We start from the raw sequence: 18,208 nt of genomic DNA on the forward strand, positions 1-18,208 counted from the left end.
GGTCAGAAGAAACCCTTTTTTAACTCCGTTCTTAACATGTCTTGACCCTTCAAAGCTTCAACAAGTTTAATTTTAACTTCCTCAAATTTTTTTAAAAAGGCGTAGAAAATATTAGCAGTATTAAGAAAAATTTACTTGGAGATAATTCTCCATAGTATCAAAAACATCAACTTCATCTTCAGTCAGAGTTCTTTTCTTCTCTCCTTTTGACCGATTACCGTTGAAATTATTATGAAGAGCTTTTTCCATATTTTCGTGAGATATGATACGTAACATGGGATGGGAGACATGCTTTATTGCAGGAATGAATCAAATCCATCCAATGGTATATAAAAGTAAACTCAACAAGGTATTTTCAAAAAATATAAAGTCGGGGCATATAGTCGGTTTCGTGGCTAAATTTTAACTCGATAAATTAATAATTTTGCTAAAATAATAATTTTTTTCCCAAGGCTATTAATATATTGAAGTTTTATTGTATATACATGCCAGTCTTGAACCATATGCAAGTGCAAAGGCACCATTTTTTGACTTATCCAATACAACTTGTTAAGCTCCATCTTGAATTGATCTTCAATGGAATCAACATTGTAATAAGGTGTTAGAGCATAGCTCGGTTGAACTCACCAAGCATTGGTATCTCAAGTTTGGTTGTCATATTTTAGTGTGTCAAAACTCATCTAAATTCGCTTGATTGTATACTAGAGTCAACTTCGTTTAGGTTAGACTAGAAAGTCTATGAATGTTGAGACATACAAGTATTACTCCGAAGACCCGAAGAATGTGAAGTAGAAGCGAACTACAACGACGACATCATTCTTCCTCTTGAGGTTAGTAATGTTGACTTGAACTGTTTCATTCCTAACATATATTTCAAGTCGTGCTATATTGAAAACAAAACTGCGAAGATGTATATAATGTACATATTGTATAATACTCTAGTGATGTGACATGGTCATATTTGTATGACCATAGTATTATGGAATCAAACTACGAAGTATAACGTTTATCTTTTGAACTTCGTAGATATGACATCGACATAATCTTGTATATATTATTATGATTATGTGAATGGGTTATGGTGAAGAATTCATTCTAGGAAACAATGTTTTACATTCTTTTAAATGAAGTACATTCATGAACTTGTTTTATGAATCGAAAGGGAAATCATTAGGCTTATTGGTACGGATATTCATTGCAAATCTTTGGATTACCAATATGTATATGTTGGTAGAACCGATCGTAACTATGTTATGTATCTTGGTATAACTAATCATAATGCCTGAATTATGATTTGGTATGACTAGTTTTTATTAATTGCTGTAGCCGATCCTAAGTAATCACCATGAGATGGTATGATCGATATTTGTAATTGGTGTGACCGATCCTAGTAATTGGTGTAATCGATCCTAGTAATTGGTGTGACCGATCATAGAGTATCGTGTAACCGATCCTTGTAATTGGTGTAACCGATCCTGGTAACTGGTGTGACCGATCACAAGAAATACCATGGGAATATGGTAACGGGTCCTGGTAACTTGTGTGACCGATCACAAGTATTTTTATATTGAGGAATAACCGATCCTAGTTATTGGTAGAAACGATTGAACCCATGTATGTGATTTGATATTTGATCAATCACATAGTTATCTTGGAATACAGGTCAACCAATTCTAAACTTGTGTGGATGTGTGGTATAACCGATTTCAAGAATGTAAACCCATGTAAATATGAATAAGGATTTACGGTGAAAAGATGTCAACATACTTTGAACACGTACAATAACTCTTATCATTTATTGTTCAAAGATATTCCTTAGCACTGAAGGAGATCATGTCCCGAAATAAATTGAGAATCTTTTAATTAAGGTTTTTGGTTTTATATGCTTTAATTCCCAGCACTTAAATGCATATATCTAGAGAATAAAAATTAGTAATATGCATTTACTAATTGGAGATTTTCTATTGAGAGATTTCGAAAATTTTGGAAAAAGCATTTATTGGGAATTAGAAAACCGAATTTTTCTATTAATTGCATATCTTGAGAGTATTTTCGGATTTGGAAATTGCTTGTTGTCCATTATCCATACATCATTGGTCTATAAATACCTATGTTTGCATTTCTAGCAAACTATCCTAAAAGCCAAGACAAACTTCATAATTATTTGTTGTTGCCGGTGGAGCTAGCCGTCTATTCGGAGAGCAGGTGAAATCTCTTACGACCGCTCGTTTAAAGACTTTTGTAGGATCAATAAGCTCTAGGAGTACCGTTGGTGGGAAATTAGATAATTGCAGTGTTGGTAGTTTTCGATTGATTTGGTTGACTAACGGTTGTTAAAACTTTGATTGCACCTAGTTTGTTTATTCTTGAGAATCTTCTCTTCTGATATAAGATTCACTCAAACTAGATCGATGTATCGGATTATGGTTTTTGATTATCGTTGTTGTAAATAGGATTTGAACTCTAAGATTTGTGAAGATTAAATTTACAGTTTTAATAAAATTATATACAAAAATATTAACAAAGTGGGCGAGAGGTAACCAAGACACTAGATTCCACTATTACGCAAAACTGAATGATAAATAATCCAAAACTCCAATTATCTTTTAAGTCCGCTATTTCTTAATTCACATATAATCAGGAAAATTCTCAAATATTAATTGTATCCCCTAAGCATAGATTATCTAAAAAAAATATAACCTATCTAATTGAATCACAACTAATGAAGAGAATTATGCAAACAATTAAAAAAACTCTGCAAAAGCAGTGATTGAGTGAATTATAAATTATAAATTAGAGAAAATAGTTACCCATTTATGTTGCGTAAATAGCTTCCTCCATTGCCTTGGTTACGAGGGAATTATCTCATCATAGTAAAAATGCTCTCAAAATAATTATTTATGGCTCAAAAATGGTTCACAATGATGAAATGGAGAGAAAATGGTGAAAATCGGGTGTTTGCAACGTTTATAATCGTTGCATAACACCGTTACAAAGAACGATAAATATGAAATGCAATAGTCTTTGGAAAACTACGACCCACGGTTAATTGTCACTGTTGATAAACGACGGTTCACTGGAGTCTAATGTTTTTCGTGTTCTTGAGTTGCAGCATGATTATGATTTTCGATTGTGGTTGTAGTAAATAGGATTCGAACTCAAAGATTTGTGAAGATTAAATTTAAAGGTTTAATAAAAATATATACAAAAATATTAACAAAGTGCGCGAGAGGTAACCAAGACACTAGATTCCACTATTACGCAAAATTGAATGATAAATATTTCAAAACTCTATTCAATTCTTAAGTCGTCTTTTATCTTTAATTCTATCAATCATACAAATTCTCAAATGTTATTTGTAAACCTTAAGCATAGATTATCAAGAGATTAAACCAAGCACAACCTATCAAACTGAATAACAAATAATTAAGACAATCATTCAAACAATTTAAAACTCTGCAAAAGCAGCGATTAGGTGAATTATATAATTAAATGAAATAGTTACCCATTTATGTTGCGTGAATAGCTTCCTCCATTGCCTTGGTTACGAGGGAATTAGCTCATCATGGTAAACATGCTCTCAAAATAATTATTTATTGCTCAAATGGTATTTACAAAGAAGAGAAAATTATTAAAGCACTGATTTTCTTTTCTCTCCTCCTCCCCCCAAAAAAACTCTCCCAAATGTGCTCTCTAGCTCTCTATTTATACACACAAATACACATCACTCAAATATATTCTTCCATAACTCCAAAATATTCTTCTTTTTAATCAAAAATATCTTCAAGAATTTTTCCTTCTCTTTATTCTATATATTTCTTTATTAAACTCATATCTTCTTTAATTCGCAGAATAAAATCCAAGATAAAATCTTCTAAGGATATCTTTCTTGTTTAATACAAGATAACTTCCTTTTTCTTCAAAATTTCATGTTTGTAAGGCAAGAAGATATTATTATCTTAAAGATAATAAATCCTTTACCGTTGAAACGAAATTTCCCGCCAATTTTTCTTTTCAAAACAAGGAAGAAGATGGAGTCTCCTTAACCAGTGATGGGGTGTGGTTAGAAGTTGGCTCCATGGGGTGCAAATAGTAATTTTTGGGCGTAAATAATAATTTTTCTGGGATGTTTTCAGTACTTTTTCTAGGTTCCTCCGGCGCATTTCTGGGGTGCCTTTATTACTCTATCCTGGGGTGTAAAACATCACTTTTCGAGCCAAAATCGCCGCAAGAGCTTATTTCTCTAAAAACATCTACAAAAACACAAAATAACATAATAAGTACTTAATCGAGTCTAACAATACATAATATTGAGAACAAAATAGACACATAAATGAGTCTATCAAATACCCCCAAACTTATTATTTGCTAGTCCCCGAACAAATTTATTCTAGAAAATAAAAATCATTTGAACCCATAGGTGGCCCTAGTGGCGGAGTGTTTTCTCCGAAGGGTTTACCAGAGTTGTACCCACAAAACCTTTATACTCCAAACCCTAGCTACCTACGCAGAACCTTGGAAGGCACTAAAGAATCTCCTTGGTTGGCATACAATCATTGACTATAGGAGGAAGTACCCTGATGCGAAATTCCAATTGGTGTATACGAGTTTGCACTCAAGCATACTAAAATTCATATAAAGTGACAGAGCTCTACTCAGATAGTTTCTGGACATCATAACCCGGAGTCAGCCAATCACATGGATAGATTAAGAAAATGGATGTAAAGAAAAACGTAGATGATGTTAACTAAGGTGAACCTATCCTAATGGACTGAGATATTGGTCTGGACTAATATCAACACACTGGCATATACAGGGGAACCAGTGGTCGATAATCCTAGCTCTAGGTCAACCAACTGTCATATACAAGGGTTCCAGTGGTTGACTTTATTGAATTTATTCCGGTTGGTCTAATGGTTTGGTCTCAAAATATTTTTTTTTGTGTATCTCAGTCACTCTATTTCACCCTAGTAATGGTAAAAAGGTAAAAAGAAAAAAAAGTGATCAGGATTCTTTCGATGTTTCCATCACGAGATATGGAAAAACTATCATGTTTTTTTATTATTATTATTCTAACACATGAGCTCTGTTCTTTTATGAATAGACTCTTTAGATGTTTCCATATAATCAGATTGGTTCCTCAACTCCTACAACCAAGACGTTCCGATCCACTTAGATTGGTTAGTGCAAACCTTAATAGGAATAAATTTCTAGGCTCTGGAGTTTAATAATTGCAACTAAAAAGTTTCTCTCATACCCCCAAACTTAAATCTAACATTATCCTCAATGTTCTAAAGATAATATTAAAAGCATGAACAAGGAGAAACAGTTACCATTTGAAGCAAAAGAGTTAAGGAAAGATATTACCATGTTGCATGAGCACGGGATACCTCCCAAGAAGTGCTAAGTTTAAAGTCTTAAGCCAGACTTAGGAAAGGATTAGTCAACTCGAACCATAAAGTAACAGTCGAAATAACTGCGGGTCTTCAAAACCAAAAAGAGTTGACCAAAGGAAACTGCAATGAACCAAGAAAGTGAACAAGACTAGCATACCCTTACCTAGTTTTCTGATTAAGAAATTTATATCTAATTGTGATTCAGGTTCAGGTTCTATGAAAGGGTCTAAATAGAAAATTTTCATTGGCTGCGTTTCTTCATAGGTGGGGTCCGAATCATTAGGTCCTAAAGTCTGGAAAAACTCAAATATGATCTTAGAAGCGCACAATAATAACCTAAATAACTGAGGATCCTCTAAGTCAATAAGATTTGACTTACATAATTGACCACAATGAGAGTAGTGGTCATTCTTAAGCAAATGTGTCGATTCTAATTTCCTAAAGCATTTAGGTTTAGTCTCATAACTTAATATTCGACACATTTGAAATATAAACGTTCCCACAATTGGAAGAAAACTATTTGGTGGGAAAACAAAGTCAATCTGGGGATCATAGCCTGGGCAAACCACATCAACCAGAGGATGGATTTCTAACGACTGAACTTCTTCCTGGACATCATTAGGTTCGGGAAAACGAGTATGAAGGTAATCTTGTAAAATGGTCAAGGCAGAGATATCAAGTCCTAAGTTAGGGGACTTTCTGAGAGTTAAAGGTAAGGCACTAGGAAGGTGATAATCACCCCCAAACATAGAGTTTTCAGTGTCTCTAGCTAGACTAGTCACAATCTCCCTAATTTCTGGATAATTAGATTCTTGAAAATGGTCAATTGATTCTTCTAAGTTATTATGAGGTAGTACATCTTTACTCATCTCTATGGGTCTATCTTCTTCGTCTACGACTATTGTCTCTAAGTCGCTAGACTTTAAACAACATTTTCGGAATAAACCCGTTCCTCTAAACCACTATTGGCTTCGTAATCAAAAGGAAAAACTACATCGTCTAAAACGGTGGTATCCCTAATCAAATCCCCGTCCTTTTGAATAGGTGAATAATCATTAAAATTATTTGGATTTGAACTAGAAATAATGTAATTATTATAAGGCTCATTTGGATTAACAAATTCCTGATCACTATGCCTACATATCATCTATACTAGTGTTGCCAATTATAACCTTGTCATCTTGTTTATGCAAATAAATATCATCATTTTCAAAGGTACTATTGGAAACGCTGTATTGGAAATTATTTTGAGCAGTTCTTTCCTGGTCCTCTAACAAAATCTTTTGAATCGACTCCTATGACTTCCTTATGTTATCGTGACTCGACTCACATGACTTCCTTATGGTATCGTGTATAGAAGGTTCACTCATGGGTGCATTTTGTTTATTCATTTCTAACACAAACCTATTTGTATTCTCAGTTAATTGTTTGAGAGACTCTTTTAGAGGGAGAACAGGTTCGGAAGGATCATAATAGGGACTAGTTTTCAACATTTTCATCATATTGTCCAAAGACGAGGAACTATAACTATAACACTCCTTATTTTCTTGCTCGTAAGCATGTGGATAATAATTGGGCTCACTATGGTATGAACCATAACCTTGAAAAGGTTGGCGTTCCCAACTACTATTCCCACCATGGTCATAAAACTGATGATGCCCATAATCAAATTCAGGTCGATATTCATTGTATTGGCTTCTATCATACCAGTTCGACATTCTTAATTGCAAGGGAATTCTACACAATCACAAACAATGCTGACTCGACCAAATCAAACCTAAAAATTTCTAGCAAACAAAAAGCATGATGACTCCACTTAGATTGTTTCTAGACCAGCTTCTAATCCTTCGAAAGGGAATTCATTACAATTTAAGCAAACTCCTCTGGAATCAATCCGAGTTAAAGTAAGTTGAATCGAGGCGAGGGAAGCTCAATGGAGCTTTGATACCCAAAGCCTCACCGTTTCAAGGCGGCGCAGTCACGCACTCAACTCACAGAAACCATCAAGAACTTTGAAGTATGCTTACAAGAGTAACCAATATTTTTTGAATGACTTTCCTGTTAAGCTCGTTACCCTATAGGTCTCTTTCTAGTCAAAATTTTAGGCTTAGGTTCGCGTTTGGTTTCGTTTTCCTAAGGCGGGCAAGAAGGGAACGGTGATGAAATCCGAACCCTTATCTTGTATGGCCAGTTCTTGCCCTTTACTAGGAAATTAAAACAGTCGGTTCAGTCCTCAACAAATATTCACCTTAAGGCAGACAGAAAACCCGCTTACAGGGGATTCGCGGGTGATTCGAAAGACTTACCTCCCGTACCAGATGGGTGAAGAACCGTTGTAGTCGACTCGGGCCATTGACTCCGGTGTCAGTGTGCGAACCCGAGGGGCCGAGACGATATCGTAATCGTCGTCCTTCCCTGAAAACAGTTTATATTTAAAAAAAAATTTATATATAACCCATCCGTATGGTTTAAAAAAAATAATTAAAAATAATATCCCGATTGTCCAGTCCAAAGAAAAAAAAAATAGGATCAGTGCCCTCACCATGACAGGGTACTAGGATCGGTTTCCATGAGTTGTTTGTGACAGATCACAACACTAAACTGTTTTTCGACATAACTTTTGCATACGATGTCCGAATTCAGTGATTTTTGGCTCGTTTTAATCGTAAAAACAAGAGATACACATATATAATAAGAATATATCAACATCATAAACTAAAAATTACCTTTTCTATCAGAACCCAAATATAGATAGAGAAAGTATGAGTATAGAAGAAAAGAAATCTCCCTAAAGATGCTAATCAGTCAAATAATAACTGAGAGATCATGTGCTCATTTTTTCATGTGCTTCCTCACATTTAAAAAGATTGAGCACCAAGGTGAGCATGCACATTCCAACACAACTAGGTTGTGTTGAGTTGATCCTTGTTTTATTCGTCACGAGTGACTAAGACCGAATCATCATTCTTGACCTCTTGCTTGGTTTGTTTTCTCTTGTTCCATCTTTTGTTTTTCTTCTTTGACTTGTGATGAAGAGTGTCATTATCAAAATTTTCACTAGTATAAGAGATTTCAGACATTATTGTACCCAACAATTAACAACTGAGAGTCATTCTTGTGACTAACTTTTGGTCCCTTATTGCCTATGGAGGACTTAGGGACCCATTTAGAGTTGGGTTTCACAGTCTAATCTTTCTCCTTCATAATACCATTAGGATCATTGTCCTTTTAAATATTTTTCGAAACACTACCATTTCTCCAACTTGGAACATCAAATCTTATTTTTGCATTTAAAACGTCGTCTCTCTTTCTATAATTGGGTATATTATGTGATGACCTTGTCGATGGATATGCAAAATTTGAACTATCATTATAATAATTATTTTGCCTAAACTTAGGACAATAACGATCTGAGTTCTTATGAGCAGAAAACTTAACCGATTCATTTGATACAAAAGAAAGTGTATCTTGCATCTTACGAACTTTGCATCCCCATTGCAAGTGTCCTTTATTACCACAATAATAACAATGATTAGTATAAATATACGAAGTATGGTTTTTGATGTTACCTTTTTTTGGATCCTTTTTCATTGGATCTTGACGATTTTTCTTCTTCTTTTTCTTCTTCTTCTTATCCTTGTTCAACATTGTTGCCTTCTTGACAGACTTCTCTTCTTTACAAGAAATATGAGCATCTTTTTCATCAGTGGAAGCCTATGATTGAGAAGAATTTGTAGCCTTAACAAATTTTACCTCTTTACTAATATTTGAAGCATTTATTCCCTTATATCCCAATCCTCGTGTATCACGATGATTTCTACTTGCTTATAACATTGAGGTTAACTTGTTTGAGCTTTCGTTGGATTTTTTCAGTTCCAAATTTTCTTATTCCAACATCTTGATTTTATCAAGAACACCGGCTAGATCAGCCTCAAGGTGTTTTTCTCGTGAGAGATATACACCTTCTTTCTCTTCAAAACTCTTTTTTTGAGAGTTAATCCTTGCATCAAATTCAACAAGTTTCTCTTCCAATAAGTGAATTTTTTTTCAAGAGCAACATCACGCTCTTTCTCTAACAATTTTGTTTGAGAGAGACTAGCACTGGATTTTTCTTCAATACCCTGTACTTGTCGAGAATTAAACATAGCTTCCGATTCAGCACGTTTCTTTTCCGACAGAAACAGTTTTCTTCGAAGATTTTCACATTCTAATTTCTTAGAATTTAGATCGTTTGTACGATCTTTAAGAAGATATTCACGGTTTTTGAAACCAATATAATAACCTTGAAAAACCTTCTTCAGTTTCTTGTCCTCACGACAAAGATGAGTCATAAAACCAAGAAAATCCGAAGTTCTAAGCTTTTCATTTTTCAAAGGTTCCAACAGTTTATAATATTATAAGATATCCTATTCTACTTCTTGTTCAAAATCTGAGTCATCATCATTAGAAATTTCATCTAGCCTTTCTTGTAGACTTATGTCGTCATCGGTTTCTACATTATTAACAAGATCAACTTTTTTAGTAGAGACTCTGGTGATGATATCTTCAGATATTGACTCGTAGATGCCATCATCAAGTGTTAATTCAGAACTCTTGATGTCTTGCTTTATGTTAACTGAATCATTCATTAGATTCATTTTTTATAGGTTGGATCGCACCAAACACATATTGTTAGATCTTTTCGTGTTTGCCTGCTCTGATACCAATTGAAAAGGCGAGGGTATCCAAATATACCTCAAGCTAAAACTTTTCCTACCTATAAGTCCTTTCTCCGAAATTGATTACATATGGACTGAGTCGAGACAATACAGCTAATCGTTTCACACTTCGTGCGATCGTCTATGGATACAAGATTGAGACAATACAATAACGAAGTATGTTTACTTGATACAAAGGTTCAGACTTTACCAAACACAATAGGATTGTTATCAAGTAAATAGGAATTAAATTTTGTGTAATTTACTTTAATTATAATAAAACAATTATAATGCGGAAAATAAAAGTAAATGACACAGCAAGATTTTGTTAACGAGGAAACCGTAAATGTAGAAAAACCCCAGGACCTAGTACAGAATTGAGTACTCTCAGGATTAAGACACTACACAAAATTACACTAACTTCGTATAGTTGAGACCAATTAATTAACCCTATTGTTCACCTAGTTCCGTCTGTATTCCCACACCTCCAACTTATGAATAAATCACGTACTTGGATCAATCCCTTTTGTTCGTATTCCAAACAGTAAAGGAACAAGAAATATGTTTGTTATCAACTCTATTCAACAAAGTGATATGAGTCGGACAAAGGCTCTTCCGTTTATCTTAATAAAAACTCCTTCGTCAGGTCTAGATCTATCTTATGTTCAATCACCCAAAGGTAGTTGTTTAAGATTAAGCCGACAACACCTTTAATCCTAAGAACCGTGTTGATGCCGATCTACACAATTAATCAATCCAATCTACCACAAGGATAAACCGATTATTAATTGGATCCTCTTTTACCAAAACAAGTATTATGCACACCAAAGATTATAAAACCCAAGTCACATCTTCAATATCTTCTTTTTCTTCAAATATTCTTAAATCTTCAACAAAAACCTGCACACAGTTACTTGAATCTCTTGTGATCAATCACGCACAGAACAGAGTCTATTAACAATGGATTATCACAAGATCGTCTTTAGAACTAACAACAGTCTAAAATCTCTGCCGAAACTCTGAACTAGTTTGAGTGAATCTTATATCAGAAGACAAGATTCTCAAGAATAAACAAACTAGGTGCAATCATATTTCAACCACCGTTAGTCAATCAAATCAATCGAAAACAAAGATAAACCGCAATTATCTAGTTTCCCACCAACGGGTCGCGCTAGTGCTTCTCAATCCCAAAGAAGACTTTAAACTGAGCGGCCCTAAGAGATTTCGCCTAATTAGGTTACTCTCCTCTCCAAATAGGCGGCTACACCAGTAATAATAACAAAAGAGTAAATCTTTTGTTACGAAGGATTGGTTTGCTAGAAAGGCAAAATTTGTGTATTTATAGACAAAGAAGTTTGGACACCAAGGAATTTCCAAAACCGAAAATATTCTCAAGATATTCATAAAAGCACAGATTCGGTTTTCATAATTCTTGGAAATGCTCTGTCCAAAAATAACGATCGAAATCTCTCGGAAAATCTAATTAGTAAATGCACATTACTAATTCTGTAATTTCTCTACAAAATGAAATTAATAACCTTAATTAAAAGATTATTAACTTACTTATGTTTCGATCCTTGGATTCTCTTCCCTTAGCCGTTAAGGAATATCTTTGAACAATTTTAAAAATAAATATTCACAACACGTGTTCAAAGTTTGTCGACATCTTAACTTTGTAAGTTCTATTTCACACTTACAACCTTGAAACCGATTTTCCACATTTCCAAACAAGTTTAGAATTGGTTCATCTGACTTTCAAGAACTATGTGATTAATCAAACCAACATTCAATCACAATCATGGGTTTACGGTTCTACCAAAACAAGTATCGGTTCTACCTCCATGTGAGTACTGTGCATAGTCACACTAGCTTCCCAAAGATTTGGTTGAATAGGTACTAGGATCGGTTCCCACATATATATGGTATCTAACTTATATGTGTTGGACATGTCCATAGGATCGATTTCCCTTTTTGCTATAAACCTTGCTGCAACCCATACAAGGATCGGTTCCCTTTGATGTACTGCACCCCTTACAATGATCGGTTCCCTTTCCCTTTCAAGGATCGGTTCCCTTTCCCTTACTATGCCAGACATACATAATCCGATCATACCACAGGTGATCACTTAAGATCAGCTTTACTAATAAAAGTTATACTAATACATAAGTCAGGCCTTTGTGAATAGTTCTACCAAGAACACAACAAGTTGTGAGCGGTTATACTCTATCACACATATTGGTTGTTCGTAAGATATGCAATGAATAACGAAACCAATAACACCTGGCAATTTCTTTTCGGTCCACAAACAAGTTTATGAACTTACTTCCTTAGAACACATGTAAACATTGTTCCCTAGGATGAAATCCTCACCTCATACCGTACATGATTACAATAGCATTCAAATGATTATGGCGATGTCTTATCTACAAAGTTTAATGGTTAAGCAATAAACCTCGTATTGTATTCCTTGATACTATATATACTACACCATATCCTGGTTTTAGCAACATTTGTTTTTCGGAGGGGCGAAACGGATATAGATGTTAAAATAAATTAATGGTGCAACGTATGGTCAACACCAACATTCGTTGCACAAGAAATGTTTTTTTGTAATATCCAATATGTTCTTATTTTTCTTTATTTTATTTTTATCAGAAAAAATAAGATAGCTCGTTTTTCTTTCTCTCTCTATTATTCGGAAGGAAGTTTTTTTCGAAGAGAAGTGAAGTAGTGAACCTCTCTTTCTAAACCAGATCTTCTTAGTTTTTAGGTTTTTCTGAAATCAAAACCTCCATTTTGATAACCGTTAATATAATCAAAGCCTATATTCTAGAAATCTCGATCTATTCTCTAAAATCTTAAAGATTTCCTAAACCTAGAAAATCATTTTTTTTTCTGGAATCCAAAATCAATTCATCTGATAGTTGATTGTGTTGGTGATTATCATCAGGTATAAAACATTATCTAGTACTGTTGTTGTTTATTTTGATTTTGTTGGTTTTCTATTGATTTATTGTTTGATTTTGACCTAACTCTGTGAATAGTATCTTACTTTGTTAGGGTTTTTATTTTGGAGTCTTACTGTGTAGATTTTGGTGATTCTTTTTCTGGATTTTGTAATTTAAAGCACGAGTATGTTTTGATCTCATTTTAAGGTGTTTCTTGAAGTTGTTTTGGTGTAATATCTCACGGTAGTTGAGGGTTTTATTTTGGAACCTTTTTGTACAGATTTTGGTGTTTTTTCTGTTTGTAATATGTAATTTTGATGATTGGGTATGTTTTGATTCCATTTTAATGATTTATTGAAGTTGTGATGTAAAATCTCTTGTAAAAATGGATGATTTGCATTCAAAATGGCAGGATATGCACATCTTTAACCTTGTTTGTTATTTACTCAGTGGCAGGACATAGTTTAAGAGGCTTATTGATACTTGTTGTGATATTCGAGGTGTTTGTGTTGCTGGTATTGAGGGAGAACCTCTTAACCTATATGAGCATGTTGGAGAAGCAATAGGTTTTGCTGCATGGCTAATGTTCTTCGCTCGTAAGTCTTTATCAAATTTATCTCATCGCAGTGTGGTTGTGTGGTATTAATCCTTATATTATTTATGAAAATTTTGGGGTGTTTCTTTCTGGAAAATTTGATTACGAATTCCCAAATATTCTCCTTAGTTGAATCAATGTGCATGTGATGTCGTTGATATATTTTACCACAATGTTTTTAGGTACACTCCAATATTCCGGTTCCCTGGGTTACTTTCATTTATTGGTTAAGGTACATATATAACGTATAATTGTAAGCTATTGTATTCTCCTTTAATTCGCATTAAAAGTATTCACTGACTGGTCGTTTCCATAAAATTGTGCAGATTTATCCAAAGGGAAAATGAGCCAGCATCTGGCGTGTATAAAACCAGACGATATGCTCTAAGGAGGTTCGATGAGAAGAGAGTTACATCAAGAAACTTATAGGATTTGGCTCTAATAGATTTTCCGAGGTTTCCTCTCATATTTTTATTCCTCATCTTGATATTCTTTCGGTCAAGTTTTACTAAATAATTTCTTTTGTCTTAATTTGCCATTTATTCGAAATTCATTTATAGTTTTTACGTGTGCAGATTTTTGAAGAAATCGAAGACATGGCTCCTGAGATACAGGTTAATAACAACCTTTAACTGCTGATATATGTGATATGTCAAATGTTGAAGGAAAGTTTCAAAATTTGTTTCCATTTTATGTTTCTTTAGGTGTTATCTGTGAATAATGCACGTCTTTTCAGCAGTCCAAAGGCTTGTAAAGTTTGACAGCTATTTCACATTCAGGATGAGGAGACTGAGCTTGCAGATGTGGCTGCTGTTAGTGCAAGATACAACTTAAGAATCATGGAAAGATGATTGCTAAGCAATGAGTAGAGGATGGATGAAGGGTGTACTGACAGTTGAAGAACCAAAGAGCTCTGAGAACAGCCTCTGGATGCAATTTGACTGTGGTTAAATTTCCCCATACTTCGTTACAGACGGTGAAGAACTGTGAAGTGCTGAAAAAGAATCGAGGTACCTTGTTTGCTATTAGTGAAATCCTGCACCTGCATACCATCTGTGTTAGCTGTTTAAGTTTGAGTATTGCAGAAATTCAGACACTTCTGGGTTACCTAGATGCAGATACTTTAATAATGAACAAAAAAATAATTAATGGCTCAGGATGTAGTTAAACCCATGTTATCTAAGAGATATAAACTGGGAAGGGAAGCAATGAGCAAGGCCAAAACAATTCACGAGTCTCTTCAAGTCTTAGCTACTGCACCAGCCAAAGTGCTGATTTTTTTTAGTTATGGGTACTCCAAAGAATTATGAATCTGGTTGTAGTTATGGGTACTCCAAGCATGTCATTGTTAACTATGATTTGTTCATGTTTAAAAACCTCCAATAGTCAAGCAGTCATTTATTCATGCCTCGGAATTTTGAATCTTTTTGTTTTCTTCCTGTCATGCTGATATATTTTCCTTTTAATGCTTCCTTTGGATTCTCTGAATTATTCAATTGAGTTTGAATTATAATTATACTTTCTTTCACTTTGCAGGATTTGAATCAATCATTGTTTTTGGAGTTAAAAGAGAGTTCTTATTCTCTTGATATTTCTTGTCAGGGAACCAGGAGTTACACGTGTTTTTGAGAAGAAAAGGAAGTCAGGTCTCTTTAGAAACCAAATCCGTGAGAAGAGGAGGTCGGTCTTTCCCCAGTGAGCTGCTATGCTAGTTCTGTTGCCACCAGCCAAGGGTTCGACGGTTATTTATCAGAGATCAACAACTCCACTTAAAACCAACCAAGGGGTACAGATTTCAATGGAGATTTGGGTCAAATGCTGGAGTTAAGAATCAGTCGAGAGAAGCTGTTGAAGACATGGATTTGGGATGAATCAGTAGCTTGAGTTTGTGTGGTGGTTGTAACTCAATATTGCAGGATGAATTGGGTGCTAAGTGATGAACATCTGCTGGAGTTTCAAGATTAATTGAACCATAGAATGTAATTGTGCTGTCGGTGGTTAAATGAGGACCAAATGTGAACACATGTGAATGTTAAATGGTTTCTGAATTATGGGTTTACTGTGAATTGAATTTGCAGGTGTTTAGTGATTTTAAAAGCTATAGAACTTCAATGCTACAACAAGATGAGAATGGTACATCAGCTGTTCGATAAAAGGCCTGAATCGTCTTGTTGTCAACCAACAGTCTCTCCGCAAGGGTTGTTGCTGCAATGGTTTATGTGGCTGCTTGCAATATTCTGGTGTCTGCACTGGATTGAGCTGAGTCTTAGAAGTTGGTAAGAAGGAAGAGGGTTATTGGCAGTTGATACAGAGAACGGCAACTGAGCTGAAATGGGTTTTTGAATCTGAAAAGTGCGGTTTGGTTTGAGCTTGTTCTGTGAAGTCAAATCAAAAAAGGAAGTGGTATGAGTGTTAAAGTTGATGTGTGATGCTGTCTGAGCTGTGATTCAAACTTGTGGCAGTCTGATGGAGTTTACTAAAACTCAGTTGAGAAGAGAGCAAGATAGACAAGGACAAGGAAGTTTATGTCATTGATATCATGGGTTTGTAAATGGAAGCAAAGTTACTGGAATTTGCGGGGGTTTTGGTTGAGTTTTGAGATTGTGTTGCTGCCATGAGACGGTGGATTGTTTGCCATGGTGCAGGTGGTCTGTCTAACGGAGTTTGGAGCTGGTTTTGAAGGCAAGGAGGGAACATAAGTTAACCTTGGCTGGAATATGGAGTTGCTAGGAGGTCCATAAGCTGATCACTAACCAAGTGTTGCCGTAACTGAAGCAGTATGCCCTAGTCTGTGCAGCTATTATCCATGGTCTTGTGAGCATCGAATGATTTGTGTTTGGCATAAGGTAGGACGTGATTTAGAAGGCTACAGGTTATGAAGATTTGGGTACCAGCTAGTCTGGATATTAGATAGAGATGTTGCTGATAGTTTTGGGTTGGTGAATGGTTGAGATTTTTCTGCGTGGATATTGTGTGTATGTTTGGAATTGTGGTTTAGCCATCCTATTCGAACTTGCAGGAGAAAGAAGCTATATAAGCATGAAGAAAAATACAGAGGAAACCTACCTTGACATCACCGTTTTGATGTTTGCAAAGTGCTTGATAGAGATCCTGAAAGAGCTTGCCTGCACCTGTTCTACACAGCAGCAACTTGTTTGCTGCCTGGGTTTAATCTCAACTTTTCTTTCTTTTAATCATCTTTAATCCGTATATCTTATTTTTGAGAACAATTATTATTTTGAGTAGCTAAAACTATCTTTGATTGAGGACAATTTCGAAGCCCGGAATACGGATTATTAACTGATATGCAATAGCAACGGAAAGCATGAACTTGCAGGGTACGAGAGTTGAAACCTTTTTATCCTAAACTTTATGTTTGTTTTCATCTTGACCTTGCAAAAAAAGATTCTAACTCTAAAAATATTTCTATTTCATCAGAAACATTCAGACATCGATGGAAGACCTTGAAAAACTTTATGTGGGAAAAGTTGGAGAAAAATTTCATATACAACATGAATAGGTTCTTGCTTGAAAATTTGTTCAGAACTGTGATGATGAATTTTTGACGTTCGAGTTGGATTACAATAAGGTTATTGAACTCTCACCTACTAATTTGTTCATTTAACTATATCTAATGGTTAGAAGCATTCTATCCATGCGCAGGGTAGTTGTTCTACAAACTAAAAACGCAAGGAAAGCAAGTGAAGATATTTTATCGACTTATTCTATACCTACAGGTAGTTGTCTTCTGATCTCAAGACATGAAAACATTTGAGTACCCAAGTTCTTATTTTTGTCGAATTTGGATTCGGCTGTCTTGCAGCCTATTTAAGAATATACTTCCTCTGCAGATATCAGTTTTGCTAGGTACGATCCTCGAGATGGATGGAATATTGGAACCTATAATTTTGCTTCGTCTATGGTTGTGTTTTTTATTTTTCCTTAAGTTGCATAGCATATTTAAGACAAGGTCCGTTGATGTTTACCAAATCTTTGTCAGAATTCACATTGCACACTCGTTGAATGGAGAGATTGCGTTGTCTTACTTCTGTAGAAATAGCCTTTAATTCTGAACATGAAATCCTGTCTCGGCATATATAATTCTGGTGAGAGCAAATGAAATTCTTTGAAAGAGGATCAGTTTATCAATCTTTGACTGTACATGTTTTTTTTCTCCTATAATTTGATCAAATGTTGTCATCTGCCTGCAGCTATTCATCGAAGAATTTAGTAGTGGAGCTTCAGCAGGCTTGGGTTGCTCTTGCCGTATAGCATTCTACCTGAGAATTTTATTCGATCACATCGACTCTGCAGGTATAGCAAATTCTACACCAAATTCTTTCACCTGTTCTTTCACAAAATTGGCCATGCATACTTCACATAAGTGGTAGCTTCTTTTAGTTCAGAATTGGATTCTAATTCTGTCTTGTACTTTGCAGGATTGAGTTATTGTTCTTCTACCAGTGGTAGTGTTTGGAATGGAAAAAACTTCTCAGAATGTAACAACTGAAGGTTAGGGTTTTCATAGTTTCAAATTCAGAAACTTGTGTTTATAGCATTTGGGATTTTCCA

The 18,208-nt window shown here is 34.9% G+C and overlaps 1 long non-coding RNA gene across 1 annotated transcript; it reads left to right on the forward strand.

Annotated features, from left to right (window-relative positions):
- The first annotated feature begins 12,774 nt into the window (after nt 1–12,774).
- On the forward strand, nt 12,775–17,946 carry LOC113293502. Its single transcript, XR_003332334.1, has 12 exons — nt 12,775–13,043; nt 13,492–13,637; nt 13,819–13,868; nt 13,963–14,091; nt 14,212–14,250; nt 14,341–14,646; nt 15,173–16,974; nt 17,075–17,225; nt 17,300–17,373; nt 17,488–17,503; nt 17,637–17,742; nt 17,848–17,946. It is a non-coding gene; the product is annotated as an uncharacterized LOC113293502 (long non-coding RNA).
- Nucleotides 17,947–18,208: the final 262 nt, after the last annotated feature.

Source organism: Papaver somniferum, chromosome 7 (assembly GCF_003573695.1).
Source record: "Papaver somniferum cultivar HN1 chromosome 7, ASM357369v1, whole genome shotgun sequence".
NCBI classification, from domain to species: domain Eukaryota; kingdom Viridiplantae; phylum Streptophyta; class Magnoliopsida; order Ranunculales; family Papaveraceae; genus Papaver; species Papaver somniferum.